The sequence below is a fragment of the Oncorhynchus keta genome, chromosome 7 (assembly GCF_023373465.1).
Source record: "Oncorhynchus keta strain PuntledgeMale-10-30-2019 chromosome 7, Oket_V2, whole genome shotgun sequence".
NCBI lineage: Eukaryota > Metazoa > Chordata > Actinopteri > Salmoniformes > Salmonidae > Oncorhynchus > Oncorhynchus keta.
In genome coordinates this window covers 20,213,307-20,236,516 of record NC_068427.1, presented here as the reverse complement: position 1 = coordinate 20,236,516, position 23,210 = coordinate 20,213,307, and positions in this window count along the sequence as shown.

Here is a 23,210-nt window from a genome sequence, read left to right as displayed (position 1 = left end):
GCCAATCTTCCCCTCAGCTGTTTGAGGTATCTGCAGAGGCATTTCCTATGTGACTTCCTGTCCGTCTGGACCAATGAGACAGGTGATAAATCTCCACAAGGGAAGACATGTGTGTTGAGGGGGGAGCAGGGGGAAGGGAGGTTAAGACAGAAGGGCAGAGAGAGGGAGGAGTAGAAATAGGAGAAGAAATGTGTCAGAAAGAGGGGAAGAGCATGACAAGTGGTGGGGGATCAGTCCGGGTTAGGGATATGGTGGGGGGTTGAGGTGTTCAGAGGGGTGAAAGGGGTGGAGCAGAGGGGTCATTAGACAGCTTCATCCTGTGATAAATCAGAGAGCAGTCTGCCTGCTGTTTTACATCTGAATACAGACGTGACAGGAGGGCAAGAGGACACCATTCTCAGAGTTACTACATCACACAGACTCTCCATGCATGGGAATAACAGAGGGAGAGAGAGAGGACAGCAAGAGGAAGAGAAAAGAGACCCTTTTCACAAAGAAAGGTAGACACACAGACACAGGGATTGAGAGAGGGACAGACAGGCAGTGACAGTAATTGAGGGATGCCGGCGGATGAAGATGATGGATAAAAAGGAGAGAAAGACGGATGATATCTGTCCATCCCCAATGAAAGCAATATATCCACTGCTAGGGGAATTATTAATGACTTCCATTGATTTACGGTGTGAGACAGATACCCAGCAAACAACAAATTTATCACCTGTCTCATTGGTCCAGATGGACAGGAAGTCACACAGGAAATGCCTCTGCAGAGAACCTTCAGTTAAGAGTCTCATTAGGTCATTACCTATGTTTTCAAAGGAATGTTCCCGAGATGTGCAAGGAATATTTCCAAGAGACCATTCCTTTAATGTCAAAGGGGCCTATTCCGACTTCACACCTGTCCAACTCACTTGTCAGTATTTGGTATTCAGACTTAACTTATTCAGTCGTGTAATGCGCTCTGCAGGTGTGGCTACCTTGTGCTCTCTGAATACATTTAATTAAATCGCTGAAAACCCATCCACTTGCTGGCCAACAGATTTTCTCATGGAGTTTTCATTCAATAGGCTTTTCAGTACATGTATCTTAAACCATCCCTTTAAATACAGTGTACGTTTAATTAGAATTGTGTGAACAGACTCAATAACATACAAAGAGAGAAAGGGTTCAGGATATATGGGTCCATGGAAAGAATGCCCTCTATATATCTTAGTCTCCGTTTCAGCACCAACTGGTAGATTTAAAAATACTCTGATCTTGTAGATTGTTTAGGCACATTTTAGGGCTAGGGAAGTATGTACGAATCAATAAAAAGGAGAGTTTTTAAGGAAAAACTATAATGGTGAATCAAAAATACAGTGGTTTGATTCATCCTGAAAGTTGTCAATTTCATGTTCAATCCATGAAATATTGGAAGGTGAAGAAAAGTGTACAATAGGGGTTGAACAATAGTCCTATAAATCTACCCTAAACCTCACTAATCATGTAAATGTATGGCAACGGTCCAGTCATCGTGAACCAGGCTCCAGGTTTAACCTGTGTTGTGTGGTCTGAGTTCCATACTCATTCAAATAGGCTACATGTCCCAAATTATTGCACAACATTAGCCTAATGTATTCCACTAATGCTTGAGACCTTCAGGAACACCTAAACAGACGTGACAGAGGACAGAAAGGTAAATGGAATGGAATGATGCAAAATGTAAGTTACACATTGAAGAGAACTAACACTAAAGTGACCGTTATAAATGTATGTGGGTATTACTGATGGTGGCTCCCGATATTTAACTAATTGTAAAATAAACCAGAGAAACTCCTGGGCATAGGCCAATTAAACAGCCTGATCTCAAAGCCTAGACGTAACATAGTACATGTAAATAGTTAGAGTGTTGGGCCAGTAACCAAAAGGTTGCTAGATCAAATCCCCGAGCTGACAAGGTAAAAATCTGTCATTCTGCTCCTGAGCAAGGCAGGTGTGAAGTCGGCAAGGCACTGTTCCCCGGGTACCGAAGAGGAGGGGTGCTTTGGCCAGTTGCTGCGGGGAGTGCAGAGCTGTTGGCCGGGGTTGTGGTTGTCAGGTAGAATGCATGGCCAGCCGTAGAGAAATGCTTCTTGAAATTCTCAATTATCGTTGAATTATCAGTGGGTGACAGTGATTCCTAGTCTCAGTGCAGTGGGCAGTTGGGAGGAGGTGCTCGTATTCTCTAGGACTTTACAGTGTCCCAAAACTTTTTGGAATTAGTGCTGCAGGATGCAAATTTCTGTTTGAAAAAGCTAGCCTTTGCTTTCCTAACTGACTGTGTGTATTGGTTCCTGACTTCCCTGAAAAGTTGCATATCGCGGGGACTATTTGAAGCTTGTGCAGTACGCCACAGAGTCTTTTTGTGCTGGTCGAGGGCAGTCAAGTCTGGAGTGAACCAGGGGCTATATCTGTTCTTAGTTCTTAATTTTTTGAATGGGGCATGCTTATTTAAGATGATGAGGAAAGCACTTTTTAAAGAACAACCAGGCATCCCTTACTGATGGGATGAGGTCAATATCCTTCCAGGATACCCGGGCCAGGTCGATTAGAAAGGTCTGCTCGCAGAAGTGTCTTAGGGAGAGTTTGACAGTGATGAGGGGTGGTCGTTTGACCGCGGACCCATAACGGACGCAGACAATGAGGCAGTGATCGCTGAGATCCTGGTTGAAAACAGCAGAGGTGTATTTAGAGGGTAAGCTGGTCAGGATGATATCTATCACGGTTTACGGATTTGGGGTTGTACCTGGCGGGTTCCTTGATCATTTGTGTGAGATTGAGGGCATCTAGCTTAGATTGTAGGACGGCCGGGGTGTTAAGCATATCCCAGTTTAGGTCACTAGCAGTACAAACTCTGACGATAGATGGGGGGCAATCAATTCACATATGGTGTCCAGGGCACAGCTGGGAGCTGAGGGGGGTCTATAACAAGCGGCAACAGTGATGGACTCATTTCTGGAGAGATGGAGCTTTAAAAGTAGAAGCTCGAACTGTTTGGGCATAGACCTGGATAGTATGACAGAACTCTGCAGGCTATCTCTACAGTAGATTGCAATGTTATGTTTAAGGTCAGAATATGCATAGAGAAGAAAGTGCATATAAAGGTCATTAAGTTCAGTTTACGCTTAAATCGGGTCAGAATCGTGGCTAAATAGAACTTTCCCAAAACGTGGTTAACATGGTCTCGGATCTTAAGATATTCATGTTCTAGACACGTTTCATGGGATCGTTGCAAGGACATTCATGTGTCCAGTTTCCTGTAGGTTAGGAGAATATTCCATCAACGTCCCACCAAACATACACAGAACAGGAGAGTAAGGTGACTCCCCTAGCAGGTGTCGAACACAAGCCACCAGCACCAACGATGAACACCCTAACCTTTGTCACAATAAGGGATAGCTTGCAGCATTTCCCCAAACTCGGTCTTCGGAACCCCAAGGGGTGCATGTTTAGGTTTTTGCCCTAACACTACACAGCTGATTCAGATTTTCAAAGCTTGATGATTAGTTGATTATTGGAATCAGCTGTGTAGTGTTAGGGCAAAAACCAAAACCTGTACCCATTGGGGTCAATACTGGCCATGTAATTCTGATAAATTAATTAACATTCTTAGCCTAATAGCCTAATTGACTCCTATGCAGTCAAGATCTCCCCGGAACACTGAATATTTCAACCTTACAAACATTTTAGTTATCTACCTCGCCCACCTTAGCCCAGTTGATCCCTGGTTCATTGAACTAGGGAATTATTTTATAAAGATATTTGGTTGTAATTGTAATGTTGAAGAGTGGCCAACCTCCTCCTGGAGAGTCCAGGAGAGCTACTGAGGGTGCAGGCTTTTGCTCCAGCCTTGCTCTAACACACCACATTGTAAGAAAAAATCAGCTGCTCAACAGGACCTTGATAAGCTGTCTGGTGTGTTTGAGCAGGGTGGGATCAAAAGCCTGCACACCCAGTAGCTCTCCAAATGAAGGATTGATGGACCACATGTGTTTTATACAGTAGCCCATCAGTGCAGTATTTTACTTTGGGGGGGGCATTGCTCAAGGCCACAATGGCAGGAGACATAATTCATGGGATCAGAGACCAGCAGCCTTCCATGTTGAAGTGGTTCCTTGTATCATACATTACAATTTCCAGTCACCTTTTTGGCTCATGATGTTACAAACCTTTTTTGGGGGGAGGGGCAGCTACTCTTCCAAGGGGCCTGCAAAATCAAGGCAGTTATCCAATTTTTAAAACATTACGATACATTTCAAAACAGATTTCACAACACATTAAGTGTGTGCCCTCGGTCCACTATTGTACTACTACATATCTAAAACACAAAATCCCTGTGTACATGTGTGTATAGTGTGTCGGCAATCATGTGTGTGTATGCATGTGTCTGTGCCTGTGTGTTTGTCTCTTCAGAGTCCCCGCTGTTCCATAAGGTGTATTTGTATCTGTTTTTTAGATCTGATTCTACAGCGTGCATCAGTTACCTGATGTGGAATAGATTTCCATGTAGTCACGGCTCTATGTAGTACTATGCACCTCCCATAGTTTGTTCTGGACTTGGGGACTGTGAAGAGACCTCTGGGTGGCATCAAATCCAATCAAATTTTATTAGTCACATGTGCAGAATACAACAGTGAAATGCTTACTTACGAGCCGCTAACCGACAGTGCAGTTTCAAAAAATATGGATAAGAATAAGAGATAAAAGGGACAAGTAATTAAAGAGCAGCAGTAAAAAATAAGAATATATACAAGGTGGTGCCGGTACAGAGTCAATGTGCAGGGGCACCGGCTAATTGAGGTTGTATGTACATGTAGGTAGAGTTAATTAAAGTGACTATGCATAGATGACAACAGAGAGTGGCAGTGGTGTGGAGGGGGGAGGGGGAGCAATTAGAGTAGTCTGAGTAGCCATTTGACTTGATGTTCAGGAGTCTTATGGCTAGGAGGTAGAAGCTGTTTAGAATCCTCTTGGACCCAGACTTGGTGCTCCGGTACCGCTTGCCCTGTAGTAGCAGAGAGAACAGTCTATGACTAGGGTGGCTGGAGTCTGACATACCAGGCAGTGATGCAACCAGGATGATCTCAATGGTGCAGCTGTAGAACCTTTTGAGGACCTGAGGATCTGAGGACCATGCCAAATCTTTTCAGTCTCCTGAGGGGGAATAGGTTTTGTTGTGGCCGCTTCACGACTGTCATGGTGTGCTTGGACCATGTCAGCTTGTTGGTGATGTGGACACCAAGGAACTTCAAGCTCTCAACCTGCTCCACTGCAGCCCTGTCGATGAAAATGGGGGAGCGCTCGGTCCTCTTTTTCATGTAGTCCACAATCATCTCCTTTGTTTTGATCACGTTGGGGGAGAGGCTGTTGTCCTGGCACCTCACGGCCAGGTTTATGACCTCCCTATAGGCAGTTTCCTTGTTGTCAGTGATTAGGCCTACCACTGTTGTGTCATTGGAAAATTGAATGATGGTGTTGGAGTTGAGTGAACAGGGAGTACAGGAGGGGGCTAAGCACGCACCCCTGAGGGTCCCCTCTGTTGAGGAGAAGTGTAGCGGATGTGTTGTTACCTAACCTTAACACCTGGGGGCGGCCCGTCAGGAAGTCCAGGATCCAGTTGCAGAGGGGGTGTTTAGTCCCAGGGTCCTTAGCTAAGTGATGAGCTTTGAGGGTACTATGGTGTTGAACGCTGAGCTGTAGTCAATGAATAGCATTTTCACATAGGTGTTCCTCTTGTCCAGGTGGGAAAGGACGGTGTGGAGTGCAATAGAGACTGCATCATCTGTGGATCTGTTGGGGCAGTAGGCAAATTGGAGTGGGTCTAGGGTTTCTGGGATGATGGTGTGGATGTGAGCCATGACCAGCCTTTCAAAACACTTCATAGCTACAGACGTGAGTGCTACGAGTCGGTAGTCATTTAGGCAGGTTACCTTAGTGTTCTTGGGCACAGGCACTATGGTGGTCTGCTTAAAACATGTTGGTATTACAGACTCGGACAGGGAGATGTTGAAAATGTCAGTGAAGACACTTACTAGTTAGTCAGCGCATGCTCGCAGTACACGTCCTGGTAATCCGTCTGGCCCTGCGGCCTTGTGAGTGTTGACCTGTCTAAAGATTCGCCTGCGGAGAGCGTGATCACACAGTCGTCCTGTATGTCTTGCGGGGTATGCATGGGTGTCCAAGCTGTGTGCTAGTAGTTTAAACAGACAGGTCGGTGCATTCAACATGTCAATACCTCTCACAAGTACAAGTAGTAATGAAGTTAATAACTCCTCTACTTTGAGTCAGGAGAGATTGACATGGATATTATTAATTCATGTTAGCTCACCGTGTACATTTAAGGGCCAGCTATGCTGCCTTGTTCTTGGGCCAATTGTAATTTTCTAGTCACTCTGTGGCACCGGACCAGTCATGGGCTTGTAGAACCTGCCTTGTTGATAGCGTTGATAAGAAGGCAGAGCGCCACTTTATTATGGACAGACCTCTCCCCATCTTAGCTATTGTTGCTTCAATATGCTTTGACCATGACAGTTTACAATCCAGGGTTACTTCAAGCAGTTCAGTCTCCTCAACTTGCTCAATATCCACATGATTCATTCCAATATTTCATTGAGGTTTAGGGTTTAGTGAATGAGTTGTCCCAAATACAATGCTTTTAGTTTTTGAAATATTTAGGACAAATATATTTCTTGCCACCCTTTCTGAAACTGACTGCAGCTATATATGTTAAAGCTGTAGGAGAAAAGAAGTTCCCTCGAAACTTCCAAACGCTCAAAAACCATTTGATTTTGAGATGGGTGTGAAATCTGAATTTGTGCTCCATATTCATTGGCTATGTCAAAGCTAAGTTGTAAACGATACATATTGATACATTACTATCTCAAACACCTAAAGCTGCACTATGTCACTTTTTGGGCGACCTAACCAGTGGTGGAAAAAGTACAAAATGTTCATACTTGAGTAAAACTTAAGATATCTTTATAGAAAATAACTCAAGTAAAAGTGAAAGTCACCCAGTAAAATATTACTTGATTAAAAGTAAAAAGGTATTTGGTTTTAAAAATCCTTAAGTATCAAAAGTAAATGTAATTGCTAAAATATAAAAAAGTATCAAATTCCTTATATTAGCCAAACCAGACGGCACGGTTTTCATTATTTAATTTTATTCACGGATAGCCAGGGGCACACTACAACACTCAGACATAATTTACAAACGCTGCGTTCGTGTTTAGTGAGTCAGCCAGAGCATATGCAGCAGGGACGACCAGGGATATTTTATTGATAAGTGTGTGGATTGGACAAGTTTCCTGACCTGCGTCAAAATGTAACAAGTACTTTTGGATGTCAGAGAAATGTAATTTATAGATTTGTCATTCTCATTGGAAGCAAGTCTAAGAAGTGGTAGATCTGTTCTACAGTATGTGTGCTATTTCTATACTTCCTGTTTTTAAGTTTAGTTTTTGCTCTTTTACTTTTGGTTTTGTACACCAGCTTCAAACAGCTGAAAATACTGTATTTTTGGTTATGTAAAATATATTTCACAGCGGTTTAGATGGTACAATGATTCCAGTGGAGGCTGCTCATAATAATGATTGGAACTGATCAAAGCGAATGGCATTAAACATATGGCAATCATGTGTTTTTGATGTATTTTCTACCATTTCTACCTGCCCATCATCCCCAATTAAGGTGCCACCAACCTCCTGTGAATGATTCTCTACACCCTTCAAACTCAACTCTGGACTCGAAGCCAGTTTCACTGCGTTTTGTCATTGTTCCCCTCTAACAGGGAATGATTTAGACCTGGGACACCAGGTGGGTGCAATTAATTATCATGTAGAACAGAAAGCCAGCAGACCTCATGGGGTAAGAGTTGAATACCCCTGCTATACACTATACTTGCTTGTTCAAATCAAATCAAATTGTATTGGTCACATACACGGTGTAGCGAAATTCTTGTGTTCCTCGCTCCAACAGTACAGTAATATCTAACAATTCACAACAATACACACAAATCTAAAAGTAAAAGAAATGATTTAAGAAAAATATAAATATTAGGACGAGCAATGTCGGAATGGCTTTGACTACAGTAGAATAGTATACAGTATATACAGTACATATGAAATGAGTAAAGCAGTATGTAAACAATATTAAAGTAACTAGTGTTTTCAACCCAATGTCACACTCTCCTTCTCTCCCACTGGGCTTGAGACACAGTGGGATGTAGTGGAGGGGTTAGAGTGCCAGTGAATCATCTACTAGAAAACTATACTGCCTCCTCCCCATTTCCCTCATCCACCCCCCCTCTTATCCACCCCCACCCCTCTCCTCACCCTCCTCCCTAAACAAAGGCTGGTGGTGCAGCTCTGATCCAATCTGACCAGACAACTCTGGGGACAGAGGACACACAGCCAGGACTATCTCAACACTCAGGGCACATACACACACGTACACACGCATGCAAAGGTCACAGTGTGACTGACTGTGTAACTGAATGAGTGACTGATAGAGAGAGAGTGCCATGGAGACAACACTTTTCACAGACACAGAGGTCACACTCAGAGTGATGGAGGGAAGAGAGGTTGGAGAGAGGGTGAGAGAGGGGGAGACCCTCCACTGGGACCACAGTCGTAATCAATGGGAAAGAGGGATGAGGAGGGGGATGGAGAGAAAAAGAAGAATGCAGTCAAGAGGGAGGTTACAATCAAAAGGAGAGATGGATGGAGGAGGAGGAGGAGAGAGAGAGAGATGAAAAAGCAAAAAGAGAAGTTTAGAGTCAAGTTGTGAATTTCTTTACTTCCTGTAATCAGGGAAAGCGCTCTCTCTCATCAGATGCCCTGAGCTAGATCCACCCTCTCCTTTAATCGTAGAGTCAGACCGAGAGGGAGAAGAGAGAGAAAGAGAGAGAGGGGGGCAGTTAGCCATCAAGGTTAGACAAAACTTCTCTCTCTTCTCCACTACTCTCCACTTCTCCTTGTGTTTCCTCTACTGTCTTTGAATGGGGCACATGGCCGTGAACTAGTGACACATTTTAATGCCAGGTGTAACTACGACTTGCCCAGATATGATTGTAATCTGATCATCTGTAGTCGTATCTGTTCATCGCAGTCAGGTATAAGCAGGATATGTTCTGACATCCTCACAGCTCTCTCCGTCGCCCAACTCTTAACCATTTGTTACCTAAAAATCAATTTCTCCCAACCGAGCATTTGGAAGTATTAGGTGGGCCATCTCCAATAATGCACCAGAATTGTGTAATCTGCTGAACACACCAAAACTTCCCTGTTTGATGTCATGGCTCTTTTAATTTCCTAAAACTGCAGATCTGTTGCTACCTCGTGATCCTTGTGCATTACATCATTGAGGTAGAACTGCTGTAGAAACTGGATATGTTAAACAATAAATTGTGTTTATCTTACTATGATATCCCTGACAGTTTTATGGATTCATCATTGTTTGGTTAAAGTACCATTATGTGGCTGGCTGAGTGTAAGCCTCTCTGTCTGTTTGTCTGTGAGACTGGCCTGTTTATTCACTTGATGAATATTCATCTGGTTTGTTGTGGAAAATTTGATCCAAAGATTAAGGCGGAGACTATTTCATTATATAATAGAAAAACATGTAATGCAAGCAGCTGCAGGGGAGATCTACCTCTCAAATCTACAGTTAGCAGCACATGTCATAAACCCAATTCCTCAAATAGAAATACAAGTGAATGGCATGAGGCACGGACACACTGGTAGCGTTTGCCGGCCGAGAGTACTTAGCCCCTCTGAATACAGTGCCGGACGTAATTTCAGAACAGAGTGCAAACTGATTCAACATGTAGAAACAGTCTAGAACATCATCAGTAAGACTCCTACCGGCGGACGGTCCCTAAAACAAACTGCGCTGAACGAACGTCAGACCCTCATTCGGTGAGATGTGTTTTCTCCTTAATGAAAGATTTGTATCCGCAACTAAATGGCTGGCATACACATCTTACAACCTATACACATCTCACAACCTATACACATCTCACAACCTATACACATCTCACAACCTATACACATCTTTTGTGTCTTTAGATATGTTTGTCAGATGTTACTATGGAATACGGAAGTATAATCACAAGCATTTCATACGTCTCAAAGGCTTCTATTGACAATTACATGAAGTTGATGCAAAGAGTCAATATTTGCAGTGTTGACCCTTCTTTTTCAAGAGCTCTGCAATCCGCCCTGGCATTCTGTCAATTAACTTCTGGGCCACATCCTGACTGATGGCAGCCCATTCTTGCAAAATCAATGCTTGGAGTTGAGGGGAGCGTGGCAGGAGCAGATGTAACAGCGACTTCGGGATGCTGGTCTTCTAGGCAGAGTTCCTCTGTCCAGTGTCTGTGTTATTTTGCCCATCTTAATCTTTTCTTTTTATTGAGATATGGCTTTTTCCTTGCAACTCTACCTAGAAGGCCAGCATTCCAGAGTCGCCTCTTCACTGTTGACATTGAGCCTGGTGTTTTGTGAGTACTATTTAATGAAGATGCCAGTTGAGGACTTGTGAGGCATCTGTTTCTCAAACTAGACACTGTAATGTACTTGTTCTCTTGCTCAGTTGTGCACCGGGGCCTCCCACTTTTTCTATTCTGGTTATGCACTGTTCTGTGAAGGGAGTAGTACACAGCGTTGTAATAGATCTTCAGTTTCTTGGCAATTTCTCACATGGAATAGCCTTCATTTCTCCGAACAAGCATATACTGCAGAGTTTCAGTAGAAAGTTCTTTGTTTCTGGCCATTTTGAGCCTGTAATCGTACCCACAAATGCTGATTCTCCAGATACTCAACGAGTCTGAAGAAGGCCAGTTTTATTGCTTCTTTAATCAGAATAACTTTTCAGCTGTGCTAACATAATTGCAAAAGGGCTTTCTAATGATCAATTAGCCTTTTAAAATGATAAACCTGGATTAGCTAACACAATGTGCCATTGGAACACAGAAGTGATGGTTGCTGATAATGGGCCTCTGTACTCCTATGTTGAAATTCCATAAAAAATCAGCCGTTTCTAGCTACAATAGTCATTTACAACATTAACAATGTCTACACTGTATTTCCGATCAATTTGATGTTATTGTAATTGTCACATTCTGACCTTAGTTCTTTTATTATGTCTTTGTTTTAGTATGGTCAGGGCGTGAGTTGGGTGGGTTGTCTATGATCCTTTTTCTATGTTTTCGGATTTCTTTGTTTGGCCTAGTATGGTTCTTAATCAGAGGCAGCTGTTTATCGTTGTACCTGATTGAGAACCATATTTAGGTAGCCTGGTTATACTTTTGAGTTGTGGGTGATTATTTTCTGTGTTAGTGTTTGTTACCACACGGGACCGTTTCGTTTGTTTCACTTTGTTATTTTGTATTTTGTAGTGTTCAGTTTGTCTTATTAAAATGGACACTTACCACGCTGCATATTGGTCCGACCTCTCTTACTCCTCATCAGAGGAAGACGACACAGAATCACCCACCACCAAAGGACCAATCAGCGTGTTAAAGGGCAGCAGCAGCGATCGCAGGACTCCTGGACATGGGAGGAGATTCTGGACGGAAAGCGACCCTGGGCACAGGCTGGAGAATATCGCCGCCCCAAGGCTGAGCTGGAGGCAGCGAAAGCCGAGAGGCGGTGGTATGAGGAGGCAGCGCGGCTGGAAGCCCGAGAGGCAGCCCCAAAAATTTCTTCAGGGGGGCACACGGGGAGTGTGGCGAAGTCAGGTAGGAGACCTGCGCCAACTCCCCGTGCTTACCGTGGAGAGAGACCGGGCAGGCACCGTGTTATGTCGTGAGGCGCACGTTGTCCCCGGTGAGCAGGCATAGCCCAGTGCGATACATAGCAGCGCCTCAAATTGGCCATGCTAGAGTGGGCATCGAGCCAGGCACCATGAAGCCGGCTCAGTGCATCTGGTCTCCAGTGTGTCTCCTCGGGCCGGGGTACATGCCACCAGCCTTCCGCATGGTGTCCCCGGTTCGCCAGCACAGCCCAGTGCGGGCTATTCCACCTCGCCACACTGGCCTGGCTACGGGGAGCATTCAACCAGGTAAGGTTGGGCAGGCTCGGTGCTCGAGTGCTCCAGTGCACCTTCACGGTCCGGTCTAGCCGGTGCCACCTCCACGCACCAGCCCTCCGGTGGCAGCCCCCCGCACCAGGCTGTCTCTCCGTCTCCTTCCTACAGGTGCTCCCGCCTGCTCAGCGCTGTCAGAGTCTTCCTCCTGCCCAGCGCTGCCAGAGTCTCTTGTCTGTCCTGAGCTGCCAGAGTCTCCCGTCTGTCCTGAGCTGCCAGAGTCTCCCGTCTGTCCTGAGCTGCCAGAGTCTCCCGTCTGTCCTGAGCTGCCAGAGTCTCCCATCTGTCCTGAGCTGCCAGAGTCTCCCGTCTGTCCTGAGCTGCCAGAGTCTCCCGTCTGTCCTGAGCTGCCAGTCTCCCGTCTGTCCTGAGCTGCCAGAGTCTCCCGTCTGTCCTGAGCTGCCAGAGTCTCCCGTCTGTCCTGAGCTGCCAGAGCGTCCCGTCTGTCCTGAGCTGCCAGAGTCTCCCGTCTGTCCTGAGCTGCCAGAGCGTCCCGTCTGTCCTGAGCTGCCAGAGCGTCCTGTCCTGAGCTGCCAGAGCGTCCCGTCTGTCCTGAGCTGCCAGAGCCTCCCGTCTGTCCTGAGCTGCCAGAGCCTCCCGTCTGTCCTGAGCTGCCAGAGCCTCCCGTCTGTCCTGAGCTGCCAGAGCCGCCCGTCTGTCCTGAGCTGCCAGAGCCGCCCGTCTGTCCTGAGCTGCCAGAGCCGCCAGTCAGCCAGGAGCTGCCGGAATCGCCCTTCACTCCGGGGCTGCCGGAGTCTCCCGCCTGTCCGGTGCTGCCGGAATCTCCCATCCGGTGCTACCGGAATCTTCCATCCATTCGGAACCCATGTCTTGTGTCCCCAGTCCGAGGTCACGGCAAGGATCGCCGTGTTAAAGAGGCCACGGAGGTGGGAAAGAGGCGGAGAAGGACTATGGTGGAGTGGGGTCCACGTCCCATGCCAGAGCCGCCACCGTGGACAAACACCCACCCAGACCCTCCCCTATAGGTTTAGGTTTTGCGGCCGGAGTCCACACCTTTGGGAGAGTGTACTGTCACGTTCTGACCTTAGGTCTTTTATGTCTTTGTTTTAGTATGGTTAGGGCATGAGTTGGGTGGGTTGTCTATGTTCCTTTTTCTATGTTTTGGGATTTCTGTGTTTGGCCTGGTATGGTTCTCAGAGGCAGCTGTTTATCGTTGTCCGTGATTGAGAACCATATTTAGGTAGCCTGGTTTCACTTTTGAGTTGTGGGTGATTATTTTCTGTGTTAGAGTTTGTTACCACACGGGACCGTTTCGTTTGTTTCACAAAGTTATTTTGTATTTTTGTAGTGTTCAGTTTGTCTTATTAAAATGGACACTTACCATGCTGCAAATTGGTCTGACCTCTCTTACTCCTCATCAGAGGAAGACGACGAACGTTACAGTAATGGACCAAAAATGTGATTTTCTTTCAAAAACAAGAATTTCTAAGTATCCCCAAACTTTTGAACGGTAGTGTATATGTATATTTTTTCATCCCCTTTATTGGATCAAGACTCCACACTACAGTCCATCACCATTCAGCCCTCATTTGTCATGCTCAAATATGAGAACACATGGTAAAGAGGATTTTTAAAAACTCCAGAGCTCCCTCATCGACAGAGCACAATGCCCCCCGAAGGCCCCTTGTACCAATGACGGTTCCCCACCAGCCTCTAATAGGCCTACTTAACCCTCAGCCTTGATACCAGCATCCCCTTAGGCATGCCCACCACATCCACAGACCCCTGTCCCTGTATGCAATTTTACTTAGTCTTCCAGATAGCTAGCTTGGCTGCTCCTGATATGAAGTTGAGTAGGACTATACCACTCCCCTGAGCCTAAAACTATACTTCGGTCTAAAAGAGAACAGCCTGGAAGAGAAGACCTCTTCCAAGGCAGAAAACCAGCTGGTTAATGGTGTAAACAGCCCCTCCACTCTGGGACATTGTACAAAAAGATGCGCTGACTCGGGACAGAATGGACAACCCTCCCCAACGCTAGGATCTAGGTGCACCAGATGTCAGTTGGTGGCTATCACCCCATGTATTATCCTCCATTGGAGGTCAGCTGTTGGTTTATCAATTGGCAGCTTATATAGAGACCGCCAGCAGCCTTTCGGGGTTTTGAATGGCAGCAGCAGCCCCTCACCCTCCTGCACCGCCCCCGCAGCAGGGTGACGTCATTCAGAGTAGGGACAACGTAAGCTTGGCTCTTCTTCTATTGGTCAGCGTGTGTGTTATTGGACACTTGTGCCTGATAAGTTGCTGGCAAGGATTCAGAGACCTCTGTTACCAACTGCTTCAGCAGGCTAAATCTTCCACTTCTGAAGACTCAAAAAGATTGGGTTTAAGCAATATGGTAATTGCTACACCTTGCCTTCTGATTAGCTGGGTGGAATCTTCTCCATATTGTTTACACCTTGACACCCGAAAAGGTTTCATGGTTCCTTGAGGTTTCATGAGATGTTGTGGAAATTAATATTTGTGTCATTCTCAACTTTTGGCCACGACTGTATAATATTTCTCTATCCTGGCTCTCTCTCTTTCCTATCACTTTCTTGCTCTGTCTCTTCTCTCTCTCGGGAGGATAAGTTAAAAGCACATTACTGGGGCTACCTGAGAGCTGAGGATTCTTGCGGAGTGTTAAACAGTCTTATCAAATGGCACTCCGCATGACATCCCAGGGCCCTAGACACTGCTGGTCAGAGGTTGGCATAGGCATTTCTGTCATCTGTTCAACTTTATTTTCAAGATTAGCTTTTAAAATATTATTCCAAATGAAGGGGGATTCATTTTTAACACGTTGCCACACACGTGCGCACACACTGTCTCACCACATGGTTTTTCATCTCAAATCCGACTGTGTCGTAAGTCTTCATATACAGGCCCAGCCGTGGGTGAAGCTTGTAATGATTCGTTTGGGACGCCTGGATCAATATGTTAGCTGAGCTCCATATCGGCAGCTGGGGAGATGGTTTGTGTGTGTTTTCTGATCAGGCGCAACGGAGCAGGAGTTATGACTCAGAGGCACTGCAGCATTAAATACCCTGTACACACACACACACACACACACACACACACACTCCACTCCACTCCACTCCACTCCCCTGAACTGAACTCAAACATGGTCCACAGTGCTGAGTCAGAGGCCAGAATATCATTGTTCTCTTTTGAACAACAAAATATAGTTTTTCCTGGTATTTATTCTGGCTGGTCCTATTGATAATGTTTCAGAAAAAGGCCCCTCTCAGAAGATTCTATTACAGTCATTAGAAGTAACAGACGAACTCTCTGTTCCCATTGTAACTAGCTAGCATGTATTTGTCATTTAAAGAGTGACTGCCTTTAAAAAGCAACAAAGCAACAAATCCCTTTGAAAACGTCCTATGTGGCACCAATATGAGTCAGAAACAGTTATTCTAGTGTCAACATTGACTACAAAGTGTAAATAGTATCATTTTGGTCATAAAGTCAGTCTCGTATAAAATGGAGTTTGGATCATCCATGCGTCACACTGGGTAAATGTGGAGGTTTTGATTTGACGAGGTCCATGTTTGCCCACTAACATGGGGTGAACAGCTGCAGTGATTGCTCTCTATTCCAGCAGCTCTGACTGTTCACATAAGACAAAACGTTGCAAATTCTTTTACACCTTAGTTAGATGTATAATTGTGCAACTAAAACATCCTCGGCCAAAACGTCAAAATGTATTACAGATTTCTTGAGTTTTCTTAGATTCATTCTGGGGATTTTGAGGAACTGAAATAGGCTTCTCGTGGGAATAACAACATGAGCTAAATAACCAAATGCGAAACAGACCTCTAAGACTGAAATCTAAATTATCGAATGAACAATAGAAAAAAACGTGCCAATCAGTGTGTTCAGTGGCTCTTTCAGACTGATACTGTACAGTGGTAGCTCGGGTGGTAGAGCATGAAGCTTGCAATGCCAGGATAGTGGGTTCGATTACCCACATGTGCAAAATGTATGCATGCATGACTGCAAGTTGTTTTGGATAGAAAGCGTCTGCTTTCTAAATGGTAATCGAAACCAAAGCTGAGAACAGATACTGAGAAAAAATGGTCAAACAGGTTCGTGAAACGGTCAAATTGTCACGACTTCCACCGAAGTCGGCTCCTCTCCTTGTTCGGGCGTCTCCTCTCCTTGTTCGGGCGTCTCCTCTCCTTGTTCGTTCGGCGATCGATGTCACCGGCTTTCTAGCCATCGCCGCTCCATTTTTCATATATCCATTTGTCTTGTCTTGTTTCCATACACACCTGGTTTTCATTTCCCCAATCAATCTACGTGTATTTAACCCTCTGTTTCCCATCGTGTTTTGTGTGTAAATGTTATTGTGGTGTCTTATTACGCGCTTTACTTTTGTTATGTTCCGGGTTTTGAGCGCGTTTGATTTATGTAGTGCTCTCGTTTTGGAACTAAAATAAAAGTGTGCCTGTTTACATCACGCTACTCTCCTGCACCTGACTTCACCACTTATACACCCGCTGACACAAATGGAATCAGAAATTCTCATCAATGGCTGACTACCTACAACCACAGACTATCTGCACTGACTCTATGCACACTCATAAACTCTGTCCAAACACCCAGACACTGTCGCACCCACACACACTGGCATACTCACATACTGACGCTCACACGCTATCACCATGTACGTTGCTGATACTATTTATTATATTTATTTAACCCTTATTTTACCAGGCAAGTTGACTGAGAACATGTTCTCATTTACAGCAACAAACTGGGGAATAGTTACATGGGAGAGGAGAGGGGACGAATGAGCCAATTGGAAGCTGCGGAGTCACTTTAAACCCTGATTACACGCACATACAGTGCCTTCAGAAAGTATTCAGACCCCTTAACTTTTTACACATTTTGTTACGTGCCTTATTCTAAAATGTATTAAATACAAAACAAAACTCTGCAATCTACAAACAATACCCCATAATCACAAAGCCAAAAAATGTCTGCAGCATTGAAGGTCCCCAAGAACACAGTGGTCTCCATCATTCTTAAATGGAAGATGTTTGGAACCACCAAGACTCTTCCTAGAGCTGGCCACCCTGCCAAACTGAGCAATCGGAGGAGAAGGGCCTTGGTCAGGGAGGTGGCCAAGAACCTGATGGTCACTCTGACAGAGCTCCATAGTTCCTCTGTGGAGATGGAAGAAACTTCCAGAAGGACAACCATCTCTGCAGCTCTCCACCAATCAGGCCTTTATGGTAGAGTGTCCTGACGGAAGCCACTCCTCACTAACAGGCACATGACAGCCCGCCTGGAGTTTGCCAAAAGGCACCTTAAGACTCTGACCATGAGAAACAAGATTCTCTGGTCTGATGAAACCCAGATTGAACTCTTTGGCCTGAATGCTAAGCGTCACGTCTGGAGGAAACCTGGCATCATCCCGACGGTGAAGCATGGTGGTTGCAGCATAATACTGTGGGGGTGTTTTTCAGCGGCAGGGACTGGGAGACTAGTCAGGATCGAGGGGAAAATGAACATAGCAAAGCACAGAGATCCTTGATGAAAACCTGCTCCAGAGCGTCAGGACCTCAGACTGTGGCGAGTGTTCCCCTTCCAACAGGACAACGACCCTAAGCACATAGCCAAGACCATGCAAGAGTGGCTTCGGGACAAGTCTTTGAATGTCCTTGAGTGGCCCAGCCAGAGTTCTTACTTGAACCCGATCAAACTTCTCTGGAGAGACCTGAAAATAGCTGTGCAGCGACGCTCTCCATCCGAACTGACAGAGCTTGAGAGGATCTGCAAAGAAGAATAGGAGAAACTCCCCAAATACCCAAGAAGTAAATGTGATATTTTTATTTTATAAATTAGCAAAACATCTAAAGCCCTGTTTTTGCTTTGTCATTATGGGGTATTGATGAGGGGGAAAAACTATTTTAATCCATTTTAAAATAAGGCTGTAATGTAACAATATTTGGAAAAAGTCCAGGGGTCTGAATACTTTCTTAAGAAACTGTAGCCACCTTAACTTTCACCAAAATCCTTGCCATTGATTTTGGGACTGATATTGACCCTGTATATAGTGTATATATTCATGTATGTATTAATCTATTGTCATGTGTGTTTTATCATCTGACCTAGTATTATTGCATTGTGTGAAAAAGCATTTCACTGTACTGTTTACACCGGCTGTATCCTGTTCACGTGATTAAAAAAAACGTAGATTTGATTTGACACACACAAACGCACGCACACACATACGCACACATTCGCACACACACACACACAGTGTAGTAGTAGGACCTCTCCTGGCTGTATGAGAGGTCCTGTTAATGCAGTTTTAATGGGGCTCTGATGGCCTGTCGTCTAGCAGGGTTTAAATGTTTTAATGTTGCTATTTCTCACTCCACTACTTTCAGCCTGGGAGGAGTGGGACCAGGGAACAGCCTTAGGGTTAAAGAGCTCTGACTGGAACTATGAGCTATTATAGCTATCCATTCCTTTCCAAAATGCTTAGAAGTGGCTTAAAGGGATACTATGGGATTTTGGCAATGAGGGCCTTTACCTACAGTACTTCCCCAGAGGCAGATTAACTTGTGGATACCATTTTTATGTCTCTGTGTGCAGTTTGAAGGAAGTTGCGTTAGCGCAATGCCTGGAAGTCGATTGGTATAGCATGCTAGCAGATAGCGCAATGCCTGGAAGTCGATGGGTATAGCATGCTAGCAGATAGCGCAATGCCTGGAAGTCGATGGGTATAGCATGCTAGCAGATACCCATAGACTTCCAGGCATTGCGCTAACACTAGTTTGTGAAACTACCTCTCTCCAACTTCCTTCATACTGGACACAGAGACATAAAAATGGTACGAGTTGATCTGTCTCTGGGGAGACATTAGAGCTGGATTGCCAAAATCCCTAAGAATCCCTTTTAAGGCATGAGGAAGTAAAGCTGAGAGTATGGGGTAATCAAGAGATTTGACCTTCATTTAACTTGGCAAGTAAGTTAAGAACAAATTCTTATTTTCAATGACGGCCTAGAAACGATGGGTTCACTGCCTTGTTCAGGGGCAGAACGACAGATTTTTACCTTGTCAGCTTAGGGATTTGAACTTGCAACCTTTAGGTTACTAGTCCAATGATCTAACCACTAGGCTACCCTGCCACCCCAGATGATGATGAGGAGGTGAGGGTACGGCGTTGAGAATGAGGTGAATGATGGGGGTTATGGGGAGATGAGGGGACATGGGGGGGCAGTCATGTTTCTGAGAGGAACACAGAGGGTCTTTCATTGTACCCTCACACACAGGGGAACATTCCCATAGCTACCCCTGAGAGAGGGAGAGTGGGGGTGAGAGAGGAGAGGGGGTTACGAGTTGAGAAACCCAAGAACACACTCAGCACTGAAGGACCACAGCTCTAATGAAGATTACAGGAATTATGAGTGTATTTATAAGTACGGCCAAGAGTGCCTGTGTGTGTGTGTGCGTGTGTGTGTGTGTGTGTGTGTGTGTGTGTGTGTGTGTGTGTGTGTGTGTGTGTGTGTGTGTGTGTGTGTGTGTGTGTGTGTGTGTGTGTGTGTGTGTGTGTGTGTGTGTGTGTGTGAATGCACCTACATGTTAAATGAGTGGTGTGTGAGTGAGTGTGTGGTGAGACACATAATATGTGTGCGTGTGTGAGGAGAATTACTGTGGGGTCAGGTCTGGTGAGTATTTAAAAAGACATTCTACTCCAAAATTAGTGAAAATAAAATGATGGTTTTGGAACTGCCGGAACACAGCCTGATTGAACCCCTGCATGCATTCGTATGGACACACATGCACGTGTTTGAGGACAACCTGTGATCCCCTGCCAGTACAAACACACCTCCATTCCATCACCTCGTCTATGCCAAACTCCAGCTGCCTAGAGACTCTAGTGTGCTCTGTGGAAACATATCATGCAATACCGTAAGTGGAGAAAACTCATATTGGAAACAATTCATTGCATTGCATACGGTCATAAACCATGTGTGTGTGTGTGTGTGTGTGTGTGTTAGGCATGAAAATGAAAGGAGGAACTGTGATATTTCCCCAGAGGGGTGTGTCAGAAGTTGTGTCTTATGCCACCTGCCTGTTCAGAAGGGAGCAACGTTTTGTAGAGCAGGGCCCAGATTCACAAAACCTTCTTAAGAAGAAATGTATTCTAAACTGCCATTTTTCCCTTAACTATAGACAAGTAGAAACTTAAGCAAAGTGTCTATTCCTCAAAAAAGGTTTCTCCTTAAGCAAAAAGTTAAGAAGAAATTAGATCCTTGAAAATAAAGTTCTTGGAAATGTTGTTAATTCCAAGACAGCTAAACCCTTGTATTAAACTGAGGGCAGTGAGAGATAAAGCTCATGAAAGCGATTGTTTAATTCACTCCCAAACTTCATCTGAAAGTTTCAGTATTGATTATTTTTAACCCAAGAACATGTTTTAGAACAGCAATCTCAAGACATATGCCAACGTGATTGCCATTGCTAGCTAGATAAAACGGTTGCCTAGCAACAAACCTCTTAAGAAGATTTGTAAGAAGATATTTACATTTACATTTAAGTCATTTAGCAGACGCTCTTATCCAGAGCGACTTACAAATTGGTGCATTCACCTTATGACATCCAGTGGAACAGCCACTTTACAATAGTGCATCTAAATCTTTTAGGGGGGTGAGAAGGATTACTTATCCTATCCTAGGTATTCCTTAAAGAGTTGGGGTTTCAGGTGTCTCCGGAAGGTGGTGATTGACTCCGCTGTCCTGGCGTCGTGAGGGAGTTTGTTCCACCATTGGGGGGCCAGAGCAGCGAACAGTTTTGACTGGGCTGAGCGGGAACTGTACTTCCTCAGTGGTAGGGAGGCGAGCAGGCCAGAGGTGGATGAACGCAGTGCCCTTGTTTGGGTGTGGGGCCTGATCAGAGCCTGGAGGTACTGAGGTGCCGTTCCCCTCACAGCTCCGTAGGCAAGCACCATGGTCTTGTAGCGGATGCGAGCTTCAACTGGAAGCCAGTGGAGAGAGCGGAGGAGCGGGGTGACGTGAGAGAACTTGGGAAGGTTGAACACCAGACGGGCTGCGGCGTTCTGGATGAGTTGTAGGGGTTTAATGGCACAGGCAGGGAGCCCAGCCAACAGTGAGTTGCAGTAATCCAGACGGGAGATGACAAGTGCCTGGATTAGGACCTGCGCCGCTTCCTGTGTGAGGCAGGGTCGTACTCTGCGGATGTTGTAGAACATGAACCTACAGGAACGGGCCACCGCCTTGATGTTAGTTGAGAACGACAGGGTGTTGTCCAGGATCACGCCAAGGTTCTTAGCGCTCTGGGAGGAGGACACAATGGAGTTGTCAACCGTGATGGCGAGATCATGGAACGGGCAGTCCTTCCCCGGGAGGAAGAGCAGCTCCATCTTGCCGAGGTTCAGCTTGAGGTGGTGATCCGTCATCCACACTGATATGTCTGCCAGACATGCAGAGATGCGATTCGCCACCTGGTCATCAGAAGGGGGAAAGGAGAAGATTAATTGTGTGTCGTCTGCATAGCAATGATAGGAGAGACCATGTGAGGTTATGACAGAGCCAAGTGACTTGGTGTATAGCGAGAATAGGAGAGGGCCTAGAACAGAGCCCTGGGGGACACCAGTGGTGAGAGCGCGTGGTGAGGAGACAGATTCTCGCCACGCCACCTGGTAGGAGCGACCTGTCAGATAGGACGCAATCCAAGCGTGGGCCGCGCCGGAGATGCCCAACTCGGAGAGGGTGGAGAGGAGGATCTGATGGTTCACAGTATCGAAGGCAGCCGATAGGTCTAGAAGGATGAGAGCAGAGGAGAGAGAGTTAGCTTTAGCAGTGCGGAGCGCCTCCGTGATGCAGAGAAGAGCAGTCTCAGTTGAATGACTAGTCTTGAAACCTGACTGATTTGGTTCAAGAAGGTCATTCTGAGAGAGATAGCGGTAGAGCTGGCCAAGGACGGCACGTTCAAGAGTTTTGGAGAGAAAAGAAAGAAGGGATACTGGTCTGTAGTTGTTGACATCGGAGGGATCGAGTGTAGGTTTTTTCAGAAGGGGTGCAACTCTCGCTCTCTTGAAGACGGAAGGGACGTAGCCAGCGGTCAGGGATGAGTTGATGAGCGAGGTGAGGTAAGGGAGAAGGTCTCCGGAAATGGTCTGGAGAAGAGAGGAGGGGATAGGGTCAAGCGGGCAGGTTGTTGGGCGGCCGGCCGTCACAAGACGCGAGATTTCATCTGGAGAGAGAGGGGAGAAAGAGGTCAGAGCACAGGGTAGGGCAGTGTGAGCAGAACCAGCGGTGTCGTTTGACTTAGCAAAAGAGGATCGGATGTCGTCGACCTTCTTTTCAAAATGGTTGACGAAGTCATCTGCAGAGAGGGAGGAGGGATTCAGGAGGGAGGAGAAGGTGGCAAAGAGCTTCCTAGGGTTAGAGGCAGATGCTTGGAATTTAGAGTGGTAGAAAGTGGCTTTAGCAGCAGAGACAGAGGAGGAAAATGTAGAGAGGAGGGAGCGAAAGGATGCCAGGTCCGCAGGGAGGCGAGTTTTCCTCCATTTCCGCTCGGCTGCCCGGAGCCCTGTCCTGTGAGCTCGCAATGAGTCGTCGAGCCACGGAGCGGGAGGGAGGACCGAGCCGGCCTGGAGGATAGGGGACATAGAGAGTCAAAGGATGCAGAAAGGGAGGAGAGGAGGGTTGAGGAGGCAGAATCAGGAGATAGGTTGGAGAAGGTTTGAGCAGAGGGAAGAGATGATAGGATGGAAGAGGAGAGAGTAGCGGGGGAGAGAGAGCGAAGGTTGGGACGGCGCGATACCATCCGAGTAGGGGCAGTGTGGGAAGTGTTGGATGAGAGCGAGAGGGAAAAGGATACAAGGTAGTGGTCGGAGACTTGGAGGGGAGTTGCAATGAGGTTAGTGGAAGAACAGCATCTAGTAAAGATGAGGTCGAGCGTATTGCTCGTAGGGTGAGGTCAAAAGAGGAGAGGAGTGGAAAGAAGGAGGCAGAGAGGAATGAGTCAAAGGTAGACGTGGGGAGGTTAAAGTCGCCCAGAACTGTGAGAGGTGAGCTGTCCTCAGGAAAGGAGCTTATCAAGGCATCAAGCTCATTGA